Below are 19,049 nucleotides of genomic sequence, written 5' to 3'. Positions count from 1 at the left end.
AGCATTTGTTTACACAATAGTAGAAGTTACAACTCCATTTAGCTTTCAAGTCTGCTGGAAGTTGGGCTTATAAATTTAAAATTATCTTTACACATATGGAGTATTAGCAGTATAAGTCTCAAGAAGAATGTTCAATGAGTAATCACACACATTCTAGGAGGAATTAATTAGCCTGGAAACTTGCATTTATCCCTCTTATTCCCTGCCAAATTTCTTGGGAAGTGAAAAACAAAAAAATGACAGCTGCAGTTGGGGGTGATTTAGACCAGATTTTTGTCTGAAGGACTTTCTAAGAGCTCCAGGCTGGGATTATACCTTCCTGCACCTGAAGAGCCAGATCAACCCCTGTTTCTTGGTGTGATGTAGGCTAGTAGGTGTGAGATGGCCCAGTGGGCACTTTACAGATCACACCATATTCTGGGGTTTTTGCACTGGACTCTGGACTCAGACCTGGGGATTTAAGGCTCTGGAACAACACAGTTGCTTGGTGAGAGCCTCTGTGTCAATTCTGAAGTCTCCTCCTCCTCCCTAGCTCATGACCCGCTACATGCCACCTCTCCTACCAAATTCCCCCTTTGATAGAGGCCAATTATATATCTATAAAGTTTTTTTTTTTTTTTTGCAAAGGGTCATTGTGGGAGGCCACCACATCATGTGACCAGCATTTTCCTCTCCTGATTGGTTTGAGGTACTGTTGGTCGCTTCCAGTGATCTGGCTACTTTCAAGTGCTGGCCCCTTTCATTGAAGAGAAGGCATTCAAATGAGGCAAGGGGTCAGGTTTCAAGGGGCTGAGTCTAGCTTTGCGATGTCTACTGTCAGCAGGTTGACGACATCTAGGAAGGCCACACCCAAAGGCAGGGCAAGCGAAGGGGACACACAAAGGGTGTTTCCATGGAACATTCTACAGGGCAAAGGGTTAATATCACAAAGGAACAGGTGAGCGTGAGCGTAGCTCGACCCATGGGGCTGCAGGAAGGCATGCCTACGCATGAAGACACATTTGTTACATTTTTACTACTCTCAAGATCGGGGCTACCATCTATAGCCACTTGAAAGTGGCCAGATCACTGGAAGTGACCAACAGTGCCTCAAACCAATCAGGAGAGGAAAATGCTGGTCACATGACTTGGCGGCCTCCCACAGGTCAGAGAATAAATGTTTTAGGTTCTGCAGGCCATGATATCTCTGTTGTACCAGATATGATGCTGTAGTTTGGAAGTTGCCCTGGACTATAAGTCGTGAGCGAACATGGCTGTATCTTGGTAGAACTTTCCCCACAAGGCTGGCCAGATTTAGCCATCTCAGGACCTAGATGGATTGTGGTCTAGAATTTTTTTGTCTTTTCCCTCTCTAAGCCCATGGCAAACCTTGTTGTTGAAATCCACGTTGGTTTAGTTTCTTAGAGAACCTGGATTTATGCAGTATGAGGTCAGAGAACATCTGGACAGCCCTGTAGTCTTTGTAGAAGAATTAGAGTCTTCCGCAGTAGGCCCAACAACAGCTTCTGTTGTTCCGTATTCTTTAGCTAGGAATACGGGGTGACTTAGCAGGTCTGGAGCACAGTGGTTGATGTGCCTAGCCATTTTCTAGATGGAATGCAATGGAAGGGTAGGAAGATCATCTCTGGAGGGAGTGGCTGGGTATGAGCTGAACTTGAACATCCTTCTCTTGTCTCTAGAATACAAGCCTCCTCCTTGAGCTGGCACCAGGAATACCAGAGAGCTCCTTAAAGTGCAGATTTCAGGATTCCTCCTCCAGGGGTTCTGGATCAGCAGGTCAAAGCTGCAGTCAGAGAATCTGCATTTCTAACAAGTTTGTGGGTGCTGCTACTGCTGCTGCCTGGGGCCACACCTTGAGAACCACAGCATCAGCCTCTGCCCCTTTTATCATAACTCATGGTGGTTGAATATCTCTTGTTTTCTGAAGCTTTCTAGCAGCTTCTGTTGTTCATGCTGGTGAACAGATTTAAAGTGCTTCCCAGATCTAAGACTGCAGTTTCCTTTTTTCCCCATCTTCTGAGCAATAAGCTAGCACCCTTCAGACTGGCACTCTGCATTGGCATTACTCTTTTGGGGGGTGGGGCACCAGGGATTGAACTCAGGGGCACTTGACCATTCAGCCACATCCCCAGCCCTATTTTGAATTTTATTTAGGGACAGGGTCTCACTGAGTTACTTAGCACCTTGCTTTTGCTAAGGCTGGCTTTGAACTCATGGTCCTCCTGCTTTAGCCTCCTGAGCTGCTGGGATTACAGGTGTGCACCACTGCACCCAGCTGCATTGGCATTATTAATTTTCAACATGAAGTCCATCTACCTGTGGCAAATACACCACCAGTGGTATTTGAATCCACCCATCTGTAGTGAGGTTCTGTCACTAGTCTCTCGCTCCCAAGATTGAAGACACTGTCACGCAGTCATTGTCTGGAGTGGGTTCTCTCCCAGCTCCCCTGGAAGTCCCCACACTCGGCTCTAGCCCCTTCCTGTTTTCCTAATACATCCAGTTACATTTTAATGGCCCAAATGGCTTTGAAGCTTTCCCCATGGAACCAATTTTCACCCTCAGCGAAGGGACGCCCCTGTCCCCCAGCAAGGAGTCGGCTTCAGTGATAAGTTCTCACTGGAGCCCAGAACACAAATGCAATTTGACTGCTGCCCTGGTGGCGGCGGCGCGTTAATGTGGCACCAGAAGTAGACTTGTGGAGCTTTTCTGATGAGATAGGCTCTCCAAAGTCATCGAGGCTGATGGCAGACTTTGTCAGTGAGATGGGATGTAGCCCACAGCTAGTTAAGTCTGCTGGAATATTTGGTGACTAATGGCAGAGCTTCACTGAGGGACGTGTTTCGGGGAGTCACTGCTAATATGATTCTAGGTCCTCCCAGGAAAATGGTCTATGCCATTAGAAACCACAGGACCCTGATAGTAAGACAGCTGTTTTCCACAGGCCCCAAATTCATGACGAAGATTCCTTAACGAATGCTTCAGGGCAAGGGGGATAAAAATCAGCCAACCAAACTGTTCCACTGAAATATCAAAAGCTGGAACATTTTTTAAAGTCCTTCAATGGATCCTACTTATCTCCAGAATTGTGAACAATACTGACATCAGCTTCAGTCGCTTCTGTTGATTGTAATCCAACAGAAATATCACACCTCTTGGCTTTGCCCCTGGCAAAGTCTTCACTGAAGTCATTCAGTTTGCTTTTTTGTCATGGTTACCTCACCTCAGACAGAAGGCAGCAGGCTACCGGAAAAATCAGGAGGCAGACATCTGGAAACTTCTCTAGCTCCTGACATTTCTCTGTGTTTTGGAAGTAGGACAGATTCACTGACTTTTCCCAAATTTGTGGGTGCTTCCAACTCTCTCTATATATATAAGAGTAGGCCTGGGAAGGGATTCGAGTGTCAGCTAGAGAGAAGGACAGTGTGTCTTGCAACACACACACACACACACACACACACACACACACACACACGGCTGGAGTCACTAGCTTGGCTGGCTGCCTGGAAATATTTGTACCACTCAGCTACCTCTCATTTTCTCAGAGGAAAACCCTAGGACTCTGAGTGTCAGCAATAACTCCTGTTCCCAACTGGAAACTTTTCAAGTCTTGCCGTTCCAGAATCAGAATTGCTATATTGTCTTAAAATGTACAGGGCACACCATAATTATGTGGCTCACTTATTGTGTTTTAAAATTTGATAGATTTTTGTCTCGGAATCACCCTTCCTGAGAGTTCACTTCCCGTACGTGGTTTCATCCTTAACTGGTAAACTCAGAGCCATGATGAGGACTCAGGAGAGAATCAGCCCTCTTTGTTTTTGGTTTCCATAGGCCAATGTTTCTATAGCGCACCTTGGTGGGCTCGTTGGTTCATATAGCAAATAGGTACCATGTGGTTAACAGATACCCGGCCTGGTTCCGGGAAGTGAGGGTTTGCTGATGAGAATGATAACTTCTTGTCTTCTGACTCAGAGTTAAATGTGCAGATAAATAATTGTAGAGTGGGATGATCCAGGCACAGATTTACATGGAAGCTTATGAGGAGCACAGAGGAGAGGGAAGGAATTGTCTGAAGAGGCCAAGAAGGTGACATCTGATCAGGATCTGAAAGATTTGACAATATCTGAAAGGGAGGAAGTGGAAAAATATTTTAAGGAAAGGGCATACGGTGTGTCTCAGAGGGAATTTGTATTTATGAACTGTTCATGTGTTCCTCTGTATTTTACAGATTTCTTGCAGTTGGATTGGTCCATGTGGGTGAATCTTAGCAGATGGGATTGTGAGCAGAAATGATGCATTATCTAGTATCCTTGTGCACTTAAGGGCTGGTGTGCCATGTGTATTTCTCTCTCCTGCTATTGCATACTTGGTAGTGATATGTTGAGATGACTGAGTCAGAGAAGGAGGAACCCCTGGAACCCCTGGATCCCTTAGTCACTGGATGGAGGAGAGCCCTCTGACCTGCATCATACTTTGTATGAAAGAGACATAGACTTCTATGTGTCAAGTTTGACCTTGAAATTGGACATCTTGAAATTTGCTGGCTAGGTGTGTGAAAAGATTCAAAGACACAGAGAAGCATGGAATATTTATGGAATGTTCAACCTTTCACCTGAGCTGGAGGTTAGCATGTGGAAGAAAAACTGTACAGGTAGATTGGGGCTGTATAAGGATTCTATAAGTCATGACAAAGACACTGGTTTCATTTTTGAAGCATCTGGGAGGCACAGAGAGTTGTAATACATGGTGGTCATGTAATCAGGGTTGAATTTTGGGGATAAATCTATGGTGGGATAAATCTAAGTTCAAATCTGTTATTCCACACCTGTTAGCTCCCCTGTGTAGCAGTGTAGTCACATTGAGAAGTAACCTTCTCTCCTTTCCACCCCTCTCACTGGTGGGTTTCCATGGGAATAGGAGATTTGTGTATCTGGGGAGGCAGCAAGAATGGAACAGGCACTGCTGTTATAGTGAAAAGTTCTAATGGCTTCCAGAGGGTATAAGCGTATGGCCTTTATTCTCCACTCAACAAAGGGTGATAGCCTAATTAATTATCTTTTGTACTGTCCCAAATCTCCCATTCGCAGATTCTAAAATCCAGACTTAATGGAATGGTGGTTAAAAAGCCTATTTTGGTCTCTGGTCATGTATACACACACACACACATAAAGATGACATAGATCACATACAGTTATGCATTTTGCTTTCAAAGTTTAACCATGGATCTTGGAGCTTGTTCCTTGTCAGTAAATATTGAGCTGCTTCATTCTTTGTACTGGTAATAAAATTGGGTTTTTGATCTTTATTGCCTCTTATATTGATTTAGAACTTGGAATGGAGAAGACGTCCAATTTGGGAGCCTACTCAAACTCCTATAAATGATGTACAGTCTGGAAATCTCAAAGCTGAACACCCATTTAGGGACCCAAACATTGTGATGGCGGTGAGATTTGGAAGAGGGCTTTGGATGGGGTGCGTCTTTCAGATTTTTCTTTACAATGAGTGACATCTTTATGGTTGTTAGTCACAGGTGTGTGGCTGTTTTTAATCAGGCACAGGCTATGGGAACTGAGTTGCTGGTTTTGACCTTAGCAGGTGCACTGGGTATAAAATAAAAGATTCTTTGGTTGTAGTTTTTTTTGGGGGGGCATTGGTTAAGTGGAAATGTTTTTATATTGCCACGATATATGGAATACATGTTTTTGTTGTCTTTACATGTTTCTCTGTGGATCAGGACGTTTTATAGCCTAAAAATTATAAAGGAATTGGTAGAAGTAATTGATAAGCAGCTTTGAATTCTGTTCTTCACCTGTGACCCGTTCTAGGTCTAAAGAGGAAACAATGACAACATTGTCCCCCTTTGTTCATTGGCTATCGAAGCCAACGCCTGTTCTCACCCAACATGGTCTCAAATGACTATCTCTCACTAACTATGTAATTTTCTATCTGGGTTGCAGATATCAAGGGCCCAGCCTAAAGATTAGACACAGAGTTTTGTTAGTAAGTCTATGAAGAGGAGCAGACCCTTAACATAGAGGATGGCATCCTTTTAAGTTAGGTGAAGGAAAAACTCGATGGAATTACCACAGTCCCACTTTTTAATATAACAAAGAAAATTTTAAAAACCCCACAATTTTGTGTAGATCTCTGGCTTTGACTTAAAAGTTGGGATAGAAGTAGTGGGAGATTGAAATATAAACATCATTCCGATTAGTCTTATGAAAAGAATTTCATTAAGATTGAGATCAAGGGCTGGGGATGTGGCTCAAGCGGTAGCGCGCTCGCCTGGCATGCGTGCGGCCCGGGTTCGATCCTCAGCACCACATACAAACAAAGATGTTGTGTCCGCCGAGAACTAAAAAATAAATATTAAAAAATTCTCTCTCTCTCTCTCTCTCTCTCTCTCTCTCTCTCTCCATCTCTCACTTTCTCTTTAAAAAAAAAATTGAGATCAAGTAGAATTTCAAAAGAATTTCATTAAGATTGAGATCAAATAGCCCAAACTAGACAGGTAGGAGAGGGGAGATGCTATCCACAGGATCACAAGGAAAGTTTGGGATTTTGAAGGCCAGGTAAGACAGATCTGAAAGAAGGATAGAGGCTGAGATCCTGGAGACGAGATATTCCAGGAGATTCTTGGTCACATTCTCCTCTGTAGGCCTGACGGTCTGTTAACACTCACTGTACATTTGATTTGGTCACCTCCAGTTTGGGGAAGAAGGAAGAAATACATTGGGACCATTAGCTATTGTTTTCAAGTTAAGCATCAAAATTTGTGTACACTTTTTTTCAGGAGACAAGTTTTATATTGTCACGATGTATGGAATACATAATGCTTGCCATCTCTTCAAAACTGGGCATAGGCTGAACTTTGAGGACAGTCCGTACAATCTACTTCAAACGAGGAAATAAAATTATAATTGGATGATAATATTGCCAATCATTTCTAGCTCAGGAAATTTTACAAAGATGACCGAGCATTCCCAGCAGTGGGCCCCATTTGGCAATACTTGTCTGGTTGTGGGCCAGACTCTCATGCTTGATCCTCTTAAAACCCAGGGAGTACACATTGTGTAGGTGGTTAAAAAACATTCATCTCATGGACACAAGGCTAAAACTCATGAGTAACAGCCCCATGTTGAGTAGTCTATGTAGAGGTAAGCTCAAAGCAAGGTTCAGGCCTGTGGAGATGGTCTGCGATTTCTAAGTCTTGTGGTGTTCCATTTCTTTGGTTATTTTAAAAGAAACTTGATTTGGTCTTGTTCCAAAGATTTGGGCAACCACCTGACATACCCAGGTGACTCATGGGAAAGGGAGAAGGAAATACAGTCAGGCATGTTACTTGTCAGTGGGAATTAAGGGAATTACTAGATCAGGAGAGTGACTAGGGTACAAAGCAAACCAATAGGACAACCAGATCTCAGAGCTCAAATGAGAATGATCATCCTGAAGGGAGTTGAGCAGCTTCAGTCATGAGGGGTCTCTCCAATGCTTGGCGTGGTGTTTCCTTCAAATTCATAGGCTCATTAGAGTGCAAGAAAAAAAAAAACTTAAAAAAAATCACGTTCCATTGCTATCCTTTTGTGAAGTTGTATGTGGCAGTTGACATTGAAACAGCAGATGAATTGATGTGACCAAGACCTCCTTATTTTCTGGCATGGGAAGAATGATGAATGGGAAAGAGCAGTTCAGGTTAGAAAGATGCCTGTCAACTTAAGGCTCTTGTCCACTTGTTCATTAATCCAGTCAATTAGTCAGCTGGTTGCAGAAAAACAATTTGTGCATATTTGGTGTGCCAGGCCCTGTGCTAGATTCTGAGAATAAAAGTCAAGAGTGATGAAAACAATAAACAGTGTTTTTTAAGCTAACAGCGGCTAACATTAATTGGAAGCTTATTCTGCACCAGTCTTGTGCTGAGAAATCTTATATGTATCCGTACATTCCTTACTTCTAGTTTTAGGCATAGAACTTAAAGAGGAGGTCATAAGCTCCCTGCCCCCCCCCCCCCCACAAACACACCAAACAAACAAACAATAATAACAAAAAGACAAGAAATGTTTAAGTAGAAGAAATATGCTAATTACTCTTGTATGATCATTGAACATTTTGTACATATTTTAAATTGTCATATGACGTCCCCTAAATAATACAATCATTATACATCAATTAAAAATTAATAAAAAGGAAATATTTTTTAAAATAATATGTCCTTGATTTTTTTTAATATTTATTTATTTTTTTTAGGTATAGATGGACACAACACAATGCCTTTATTTTTATGTGGTGCTGAGAATCAAACCCGGGTCCCACCTGTGCTAGGTGAGCGCTTTACCGCTGAGCCACAATCCCAGCCCTGTCCTTGATGTTTAATAACCTATTGAACTTGTTTGGAGCCAATGTTACCTGGGCACTTTATCAGCTGCTGCAGGTTAGAAATCCCCCATTTCTCCTGGGAATGTTACAGGTGACACCGTTGTGGCCTAAACTGCCTGTTAAACTGCAAACTCATACCGGGTTATCCTGGCCTGGGAAATGGATCCAGCCCAGCACACCCTGGTAGTGTGGAGCAGGTAGATGGGCTTCATGGGGGGAGAAACGCACAGCCATTTACTGTCTCCTCCAAGCCGGGAACATCCATTACAGTGTCCACCTGTTCAGGCCACCACCATGCAGCTGCTAAGAGCATTGCAGATGGCTCCCAGTGAAGCCTCTCCTAATCTCCACAAAAGAATTTTGCTGGCTATTTTCTGGGTTTGCCTGGCCTCCAAGGTCAAGGCACAAGTGCATCCTTCTTGCTGAATCTCTTAATTAACTTCCTAATAGCCACTGTTCTTTTTCTCATTCCATGCCGCATCCAGGAGCCTCGATTTCCTGTCAAGGGGCCTATGTCGAGTTCAGCCTCCGTGGTAGGCGTACCCTTGACATGCCTCTGTATCCCCGAGGTGGGCAAACCAGCCTCCTGTTTGCACAGACTGGGCAGCTATACCGTGCAAATTGATTGCTAAGTACTCATTTGCCCACGGTGGGTCTCTGAAATTGCAGATGTGGAGGTGAGATGGCAGTATGTGGGTGGATGAGGGGTGGATTGGTGTGCGCTGTGTATGACAAGTGCCCCCATTGTGTGTGCTTTTGAACGTGCTGTCCTGGAGCTAATGACACCTCTCAATTAAATTGCAGTTTTGCTCTCAGTAGCTCTGCCCTATTGTCCAGGCTACTTGACCTGTCAAGCAGACAGGGGAGGGTGTGTGGGAAAAGAATATTCCCTCCCTGCTCCTAGGGAGAGAAGCCTGTTCGCATTCTGAGGGGCCCTCAACTTTTCAGAGCTGGCTTAGTGTATCTCTAGACGTAATCGGATGCAAATAAAACAAAGCCTTTCAGCTCTGGCTGTGCAAGAATTCTCTATCTGCACCGTGAGTCACTGTGCCCATAGTAATGGCTTGCCTCGTGAGCTGCTATCAAGTGCGTGCGTGTTTTTCTTTTTGAGAGATGACAGTTCCCAAGTGAAAGGACACTTCAGCTCTGATAAAACTTTCCTTCTATTGTTTGAGTTTTGTGTTTGTTTTCTGGCAAAGCCCACTGCAGCCTGAACATTGTGTGCAGAAGAACATTTTCCATTTTTGTACTGCGAGGCCAGCCAGGGTCTTCGGGGGGTTCTTACTAGTATTGCCTGAAGCAAATACCACAGCTCAATAGCAATTTAATATTGTAATCAGGGAGCAAACTGTGCAGTTTTGGCACATTGTGATAATTATTAACTACATCTATTAGTGTTACGGTTCTAGTAACTAATATTTACAAAAGGTTCCCTGTGTGGGGGAGACCTTGCCCAGACACAAATGTCTGCATTATTCCTCAGTGATTGTCAGAGGCCCTCTGAGCCAATGTTCACGTTCACTGTTGAAAGATAAAGCATCAATCCTGAGAAATCAGACTTCAAAAAGCCGGGCTCATGAATAACAAATTCTCAGGATGTAAACCTATGCTGAGGTTTGGAACATTTTGTGAGTTTTGGGGAAAGTTTTCCTGGGGAAAAAAAATCTAACAGATGAGGAGAGGAGAGGAGAGGAGAGGAGAGGAGAGGAGAGGAGAGAGAGAGAGAGAGAGAGAGAGAGAGAGAGAGAGAGAGCAAGTGAGCACCAGAAGATAAAACAACAAATGAAATCCTGTATAATTGGTATCATCCTGGAAAAGTTGAAAGCACATCTTCCCTCATGTGTAAGTAGAGGAGCTCAGGAATACCAGCGTTTCCATGCTCCTGGTGTGTGAGCTGGGTGCAGTGTAGCTTGGTGGGTGGCTTTTGAGGACAAGATGCAGATGTGTGCTCCAATCCCTATGCTATAGGACAGATATTCAACAAAAATCAGTCATGCAAGGTACAGGAAGAAGCTGACCAAAGGCAGTAACATCTCTAAGTTTCATACTTGGGCCATTGTTCAAATATAATATTCCTAAGACCACCCCAGTGCCTTGTCTGTCAGCTACAAAATTAAATATTTTTTTCCCTTGATCCTCTTCAATAATGATTTTTAATGAGTAGAGTTTATTGCTAAGTAATATTCTGGGCTGGAAGAACAATTCAACCTCAGTTTTCTGAATACTCTTTATTTTGCTCTGTTTTAGGTGCTGGGGATCCAATCCAAGGTCTGTTGCATTCCCCTAGCCCTACTTTCTGAATACTCTTAAACCCTAAGTAAAACATTATTTGAAGAAAGCACCTCCCTTGTCTATTATTACCTTTTAATGCAGCTTTGCTTTATTTGCATATTTTGATTTTAGGACATACACACACTCATAGGCCTGTCTCAGACATACTTTCTGCTTCAGGTTTTAGCTGTGTGTCCAGAAGGTTAAGGAGTTGTCTGAAAAGTTTCAAAAGAAAAGCTCAAGAGAAAAACCTAATGATTAAATTCAGTGCTTTCTTGGGGTGATGGTGGTGGTTGGTGGTGATCCTTAATACTCCCTCCATAAATCACATGGGCCAAATCCTTGCCTCAGGCTCTGCTTCTTGGGAACTTGACCTAAGACATTTGCCTGATTGTTGATTGTAAGTCTAGTTTTGGTCTTGAGAGTGTCAAAAGCCACCAAAAAAAAAAAAAAAAAAAAAGGTTAGCTCTATTTTTTGCATCAACAGATTGGAAAGAAATTTCAGTGAACTGTGTACCAAAAAAAAACAAACACACAAACAAATAAATAACAAAAAAATCCAACCATTCATCTATCCATTCATCTATCCATTTACTCATTCATTTACTCACTCAATATTTATCGATGTCCTAATATGTGTCAGGCACCGGGTTCTGTATTATGGGAGAACAGAGAGTCATAAGCCATTGTTCCTTTCCTCAAGGAACTTATAGGAGATAAGGAAAGACACACACATGATTGTAACGGAAAGGACATAGACCACAGTCAGAGAGGACTGGGTTGAAGTCCTGTTTCTGCCATTTATTATCAGTGGGATCTTAGACAAATCACCTAAACCCCTCTGACTTGGTCCATTTTGTGTTGCAATAACAGAATACCTGATGATGGATACTGTATAAAGAAAAGAGGTTAATTTGACAACGGATTCTGGTAACAGGAAACTCCAAATGACCTGGTGCTGGCTGGCATCTGGTGAGGGCCCCTGGATGCATCACATGAGGAATGGCAGCACAATGGCAGGAGTGCATGTAGAAGAGATCACAGGAAGTAAGAAAAGTGTGCCGAGGAAGCTGAACTTGCTTCATCACCATCCATTTCCATAGTAACTAATTCAGTTCCTGGAGACCAAACCCATCCCTGTGGGTAGACCCCTCACGCCCCCAAATGCCTCTTCAAGGTACCACACCCTCAATTCCATGACTAGGATGGAGCCTCCAGCATATGAACTTTAGGGGACAAATCATTTTCAAACCACAGCACCACAGACCCTTCCTAGGCTTTCCTGAGTTGCTCACTCTAAACCCTGCCTCTTTTTGGAGAATTATTAACTTCCCTAAATACTGATAGCATTTTTGAGTACCAGCAATAGTCAATTATAAAATGGAATTGTACAAAATATTATATTTATACCATCAACAAAAGTCTAAACTATCTAAACAGTCATGCAATACACACAAGGTCATTTGGAAGAAACTTTCGCCCGTTGAAGGACTCACAAATAGGATGAATAGGATGAAGCACAAATTTGAACAGTAAGGTCTAGAACATTGGCAAAACCCACACCGACCGTCGCGCTATGTTGATGGAGGAGCTCGAATGTCCAGCTTGAGGGAGAGCAGCACAGGGAAGAAGGTGCTCCTCTCCTTAGGATGAGCTTGGGTCCCGACAAGCACATTGTAAGTGGACAGTATTGTAAGTCGAACTTGCATGTAACACACGTGACCCACGGACCATCCTAGCTTTGCAAGACTCACTCCCAGGGCGTGGCCGATGCTCTCTCCGGTGATCAGGGGGCTGCCCGGGAGATGTGGTTTGCCACCACCGCCCGGCATCTTGAGAGAATTGTACTGTATATCACGAGTCCAGGAATAAAGATCAAAATTCCAAGTACACTTCCTACTAAATGCATGTTGTTTTCACATCATGGTAAAATAAAACAATTGTAAGTCAGGGACGGTCCGTAAACACTTTGGAGAGCAACTGGCATTACTGCAATTTGGAAATAACCTAAATGTCTACAAATAAATAGGGAGATGGATGAATAATTTCTGAGTCTATTAAGACAATGAAATGGGCTAATACTAATGAAAGGTGAATAATCTAGATATCTATGTATCAGATTGACTGTGTCTTAAAATATAATATTAAGTGAAATGAATCAAGTTCGATGGAGATACACACAACACCATTTATGTAAACTAAAAGCACACAACACAATATAGCACACCCTTTATGATCACATGTATATTTAGTTCAAGTAGAAACTGGCAGATTGGTTTTCTCTGAGGTAGGAACAAAGGAAATGAGATTAGGGAGGGAAACAGAGGGACTTGTCTATCAAGTTTGTTTCGTGTGTATATTAAGGAATGTGAACATTTTAAAACACTGGGTGATGGATATGCAGGTGTTTGTTTTGTTTTTCTTCATAGCAAATAGCTTTAAGACCTTTAAAAGAAAGACTCATGTGTAGATATCTAACCCATTGTAATTCCTTCTAACTTAAAAAAAATTGATTTTGTCAGTTTTCCCTTTATGTAGCACATGATAGATTGAGGTCCTTTGGCAAGGTCTCCTCCAACGAAATTACAATTTACATAAATTTATAAAATAGTCTGACTGACAAGGTTAAAATAAAAAATATACACCTAGGCAACAATAGAAAATTGGGAAAAGAGATTCCTTAAATGTTTCATTAGTTCAAAAACAAGACACTCTGAGAAAATTTTACTTTGAAATTGAGAGAGAAATATTCTCAGCATTATTCCAAAGGGTAAAACTCAGGTCTGGGGAAGACTTATAGGGAGAGAGATTTTAATCAACATAAAACCACCTTCATAGCTGATGGTTTTGCAGCACCAGAATACCTCTCTTCTTTATGTTACAGTTCAACCCAGGTAGGGCAACCCTCCTGGCAGCCCTTTTGAGTGGCTATTCAGCTGCCCAACCTCCTTTCTTGGTGTATTTCTCCCTCACTAACATGCCATGTCCAAAGGGGGAAGAGGGTTAGGGAGTAGTCTTGTGTTCAGGGTGAGACCTTGTCTGCATTGTCCCTTCCATCATTGGATAGGCCCAAACCCAATCACATGACCCCGTTTAACTGCAAAGGAGGCTGGGAAATGCAGTTTTCCAGTGTGGCCACAAAGAGAAACAGGAAATGGTATTTCGATGGGTGTCTTTGTCTCTGCCAGAGATAGGAAAGCAGAAGAAAGAGAAGAAAAAGGTAGAGCTTTTTATTTTATTTATTTTATTTTTTACAACATCATTTTTATTTCCCCTCCTCTGGAGGGAAGATAATCTCAGCTATAAATTGCTGTCTGGAATAAGTCCCAGTTGTAATAGGGGTATAGGAGGCCAAAGGGATGACACAGTTAGAGAACTTCGCAAAACCTAATATGTTGGAGTCAGCAGGACCTGATGGCTTGCCCTGTAGGATACTGAATGAATTTTCAACTTTCATCTTTGGACTATTAACCAGTGTTTCCCCCAAGTCACAGAGGATTGGAAAAGCCCCTAAGGATAGCGAAAGGGTAAGTGAGGTGCCCATTTTTGAGAGAAAGACAGGATGACCCTGGAAATTTCAGACCTGTGAGCTTCACATCAATACCTGAGAAGATCTTGGAATAAATCATCAGATAATCAATTGGATAGCACCTGAAAAGACATAAAATACTAAGTAGCAATCAGTAAACCTTTGCAAAGAGCAAATAGTGCCAGGCCAATTTAATTTCCTCCCGCGATTGTGAGAAGCTATGTAGACCAAGGGAAATCGACCGGTGGGATTCATCTCAATTTTAGTAAAGATTTTGATTTTTTTTTTTTTAAACCAGGGGTTGTCTTTAACATGTTAGAAAAGTATTTTCCTGTCTGCATTTCTGCTAGAGGCTGGAAAGCTTCACCCCAAGGGCTCAACATCCATCTGGGGGGACATATCGAACGCTGTCCCGGAGGTATTGGGGCCAAGATCTATCCTACTCGATAACTATATTGATGGCCTGGATGAAGGAATTAAGGTGATACTCATGAAATTTGCAGCTGGCACTAAATTAGATGGGGTCGTTACTGATCTGCAAGACAGAAATAAAATTCAAAATGGCCTTGACTCATTGAGAAAATGGATTCACACTCCTGGCATCAGTTTTCAGCGAGGAAAAGTAGAAAGTAGCTCAGGTGTCCCCATAGACTTTGAACCGTGCCCGGGGTATACTCCACACCTACCTGAAATACCTTCCTCCTGGTGCTGTTGTGAAGATCAAAGTGTGGTCATGTGGCAGAAGTGCTTGGCAAACCACCAAGTACCTTATAAATGGTAAAGGTCTGCATCAGTGTGAGGAAAGTTATTATGAAGAGTAAGGAAATAGGTCCAGTGAGGAAATGTTAAAGGAAATAGAGTTGTTTAATCAAGAGAAGAAAGGTTAAGATGATTCCATGAGTGTAGCCGTTTTGCGATGGTTTTAAGAGAGACATTCTCCCTTCTCTACTAGTGAGAAGGAAAAGTAGGTACCAGTGATATAAGATGGACTACAGTTCTATACGAGAAGAGCTTACCTAAGTTGGGGATCCCTGTACTCTTCTTTCCTCACAGCTGTTACACTTGTTCAACGTTGGCCTTTCTAGCCCATTCTGAGCCCCTAAGAGTAGGATCTTTACAGGTCCTGGCTGTATCTTCTGGGCTTCGAACAGGACTTGACATACAGAATATGCACAATAAATATTTGTCCACTAAGTGAACGTCATGATGTAAAATATTTGCTCAGAACTTAGGGAAATCATCATGTTTAGTGATCTTAAAAAATAGGAGCGATTTATTTTAAGAGATCAAACGATCTTTTCAACATTGCTTATAGGATTTTATGAATATAAAAAAGAAGTAAGTGTATGGTATATTCTCACCCTAGTATTAGCTTTGGTTCTCTGACCACTCATGTATCCATGAGGACTGGTGAGAGAGAAAAGGACGATGATCTGTAAGGACCATAGTCCTATTATTGCTCCTTCTTAGCCAAGAATCCTTATGAAGAATAAAGGAAGAGGAGAGTGGCATTGCTTTTCTCTTCTGCTAAAATTGGATCATTTTATACATCTCAGTTGTTGGTTGCTACACCTGTGATCCAGGCCTTGGAAGCCGTAATCAATGGCTGGACATGGAGTTATTCTCTCCCTGCCTTTGCCCTCAGCCTCGGGAGGCACAGGATGGGCTGGGAGGATTCCTGCTCTTTTTGCTGGGGCTTATCCCTCACATTCTCAGGATTCTAGTCTGATTTTTTCCCCTACCAAAGCATACTATATTATAAATACATATATTATTGCATAATGAATATGCATTCTTTAATTCTTTAAATAATAGGCATTATTTTGTTTTAAAGTAAATCCAATATTACACATGAATATTCTAGAATGGTGCCCAGATAGATCCTTGTAGCCCTGACGGTTGCCACCAGTGCCGTGACTGAGATGTCCACAGCCCTTCTCAGTTTCTTGGTCAGCAAGATGAACCGAGTGTGTGCTGAACCGTATATATGGAAGGCAGGGAATTTAGTCTGGGCTTCCCGTACTGACTTTTGATGAGTTAGTAAACCCTTTGTGGCCAAGATACATTTCTCTGGGTCTATGGATATAGAAGGGCTTTCATGGATGTTTTAATGGCAAAAGCGTTGCATGGTTCCTACCAAGGTGGAAAAGATGGCAGAAAGAGTGCTCTGGTATAGCTTGTGGGATAGGGAGCAACTACTGAGGGTGGCTGGATGGGGAGTCATTTGTCAACTATAAGCTCTGTCCATTGGTAGCAGAATGTCAGCCCAGGGGTAGAAGAGTAGGCTAGTCCCAGAAGGCTGGATACTGGCAAAAGGGTTTTGGTAGTCCCAAATTTAGAGGTGTATGTAAAATTATTTTATTTTCTAAAATTCAATCTCACTAGAGGCCTCTATCTTCCTTGGCTGGTAGGAAACTTAATCTCAAGTATATTAGGGTTCTCACTTTTCTAAAAACACAGGAAGGTTCTGGAAGGTTGACACATGTCAAGACAGGGAGAGGCCCATGGATATGTGTTCTATGTCTTCAGTGGTCATTATTGACCTACCCATTGTCTAGTCCATGTCTGGGTAACTAGGCAAGGTCACTGGTTCTAATGATGGGGTGCAACAGTTTGAATCTGGAAGGTGTCCCAAGGCTCATATGTTGAAGGCTTGGTCCGCAGAGCAGCAATGTTCTGGGTGTTTGGGGAGTGATTGGATCAGGAGGGCTCTAACCTTTCAGTGGATTAATCCATTGATGGATTCATATCTGAATGGGAGGTGGTGGCAAAAGTAGGAGGTGGGACCTTGTTGACAGGAGGGTGTCCTTGGGATTGTGCCCTTAGGGTCTATATCTTGCTCTCTCATTGCATCCTGACTACCATGAACTACCATCCTCCTCCAGGATTTTCTGCCATGATGTTCTATCTCACCTCCAGCCCAGAGCAATGGCGTCACCCAGTTGTGGACCGAATCCTCTGAAACCAGGAGCCAAATTAAATATTTCCATCTCCAAGTTATTTTTATCAGGTATTTTGTCAAAGCAATGCAAAGTTGACTAACCAATGGGGCTCCTGGACTGCACCCATGGTAGGCAGGTAAGGGGACTTGAGGCAGTCATGTCACAGATGAAGCTGACACCCCAGAGTTTTGGGGAGTCGAAAGACTGGGTCTGATGAATGAACAGCAAGGACACTGGAGAGAATGTGTGAGCCCAGCAGTCATCACTGGGCTGATACCTAGTCAGGTGACACTACAGCATGCTGAGGGTGGCCCGAGTTGATTGACATACTTTTGGCCTCAGACAGAAGTGCTCAGGAATTGGGGTGGAACTGAGTCTGGAAAATGAGGAACAGTATACAACTTCCTGTAAAAGGATAGGAAGGCAGAGGCCAGAGACATCACCGCACACACTAGGAAGAGCCTGCCCAGGCATGAGAAGCTTGGCTGTCCATCACTTGACAAATTTATATTTACCTTGAACTGTGATGTCTTGTTTAAGGAAAAAATCATGCGTCAACCTGCCTCGAATCTGGGTTCTGTTCCTTTTTTCCCCAACTATTTGACGGAAATATTTCACTTAGAAACCCTCTTAAAATAGCAATTGCAAAGCTTTGGCTTCAAGGAGGATGCTTTTGGCTGGTGAATACTTGGGGACCAAAAGGCACTAACAGCAGTAACAAAATGTAGAGGGAAATAGCAGCAGCACAGAGAGCACCGATGGCCTCTGCAGAGCACCTGAGTGCCTTGGATGTGGCATATGGCATTAGTGCTGATTACTGCCACCTCCGTCATTACAGTGTTCTGCTCAGAAGACGAAAACCAGCCACTTTACCTTTACCCAGACCACCTGCCACTCAGGGAACCCAGGGGACCATATCACAGGGTAAACCAAGGCACACAAAGACAAGGTGACTCCCAGCCACGGGTCCCCAGTCCAGCTGTGGCTCAGCTGTGGAGAAGGACTGATTTCCAGCTCCTTCCTCGCCTCCATGTTCAGATGCCATTCCTCCTTCCTCCCTCCCTCCCTCCCTCCAATCTAATAATGCGTAATAGTTTCCAAATATGCATTCTCTTTTTTCTTTATTTACTCCGTTTCCCTTGTTCCTTTTTCTTTCAAACAAGCACAATTCCTCTTGGAGTCGTGTTTTGACTTTTATCCTCACTTTGAAGAGGGGAAATGGTGGCTGAGAGCTTTGGCAATGCCCTTGTCTGAGGAAGGGTAAGAGGCAATTGTGCCTGGGATTTATTTGCATCCTTAGATACCCAGATTATAAAATATTCAGAGCAATGTCCTTTGGAAAGCGTCTCTCTTGGAGGCTTCTGGCTCTCTCAATGCATTTAGAGCAGTGCTTCTCTACTTAAAAAATGATTTTAAAATCCCCTTTCAACTGGTAAGTATCCCAGAAGACATTTCATTTCCATTCAAATAAACTAGGGTGAGGAGTTTTAGGGTGAGCGTGTTAGGAGGTCTGGATGCTTAAAGGTAGCTGGGGAACAGCATTTTGGGGGAACAGGGGAGATGAATGGGATTTCATATTTTAATGGTAAATAGAAAATGACTTACTGTAATATATTCTTCCAAGTTAATGTCTCCATTCTCACCAGAGAAATTTCTGAAGGGATTTCGTTTTTATCCCTATTCCTACCAGTGTTGATTTTTCTATCACAAACAACAGCACCAATAACACCATTGAAACTTGCTGTAGTTTGCTTGGTGCTAGGCACTATTTGAAATGCTTTACACATAAAAATTGTTTTAGTTTTAATATCTTTGGAAAACTGTAGATTCATCACTATACAATTTGATGCTTTACATGTTTTAACATCACAATAACCGTATGGGGTAAATATTATCATTTTTACCTCATTTCGCAGGTGATGAAACAGAGG

The sequence above is a fragment of the Spermophilus citellus genome, assembly GCF_964194105.1.
Source record: "Spermophilus citellus genome assembly, chromosome: 12".
NCBI lineage: Eukaryota > Metazoa > Chordata > Mammalia > Rodentia > Sciuridae > Spermophilus > Spermophilus citellus.
The sequence above is the reverse complement of the archived record's forward strand: the minus strand, read 5'-3'. Positions refer to the sequence as shown.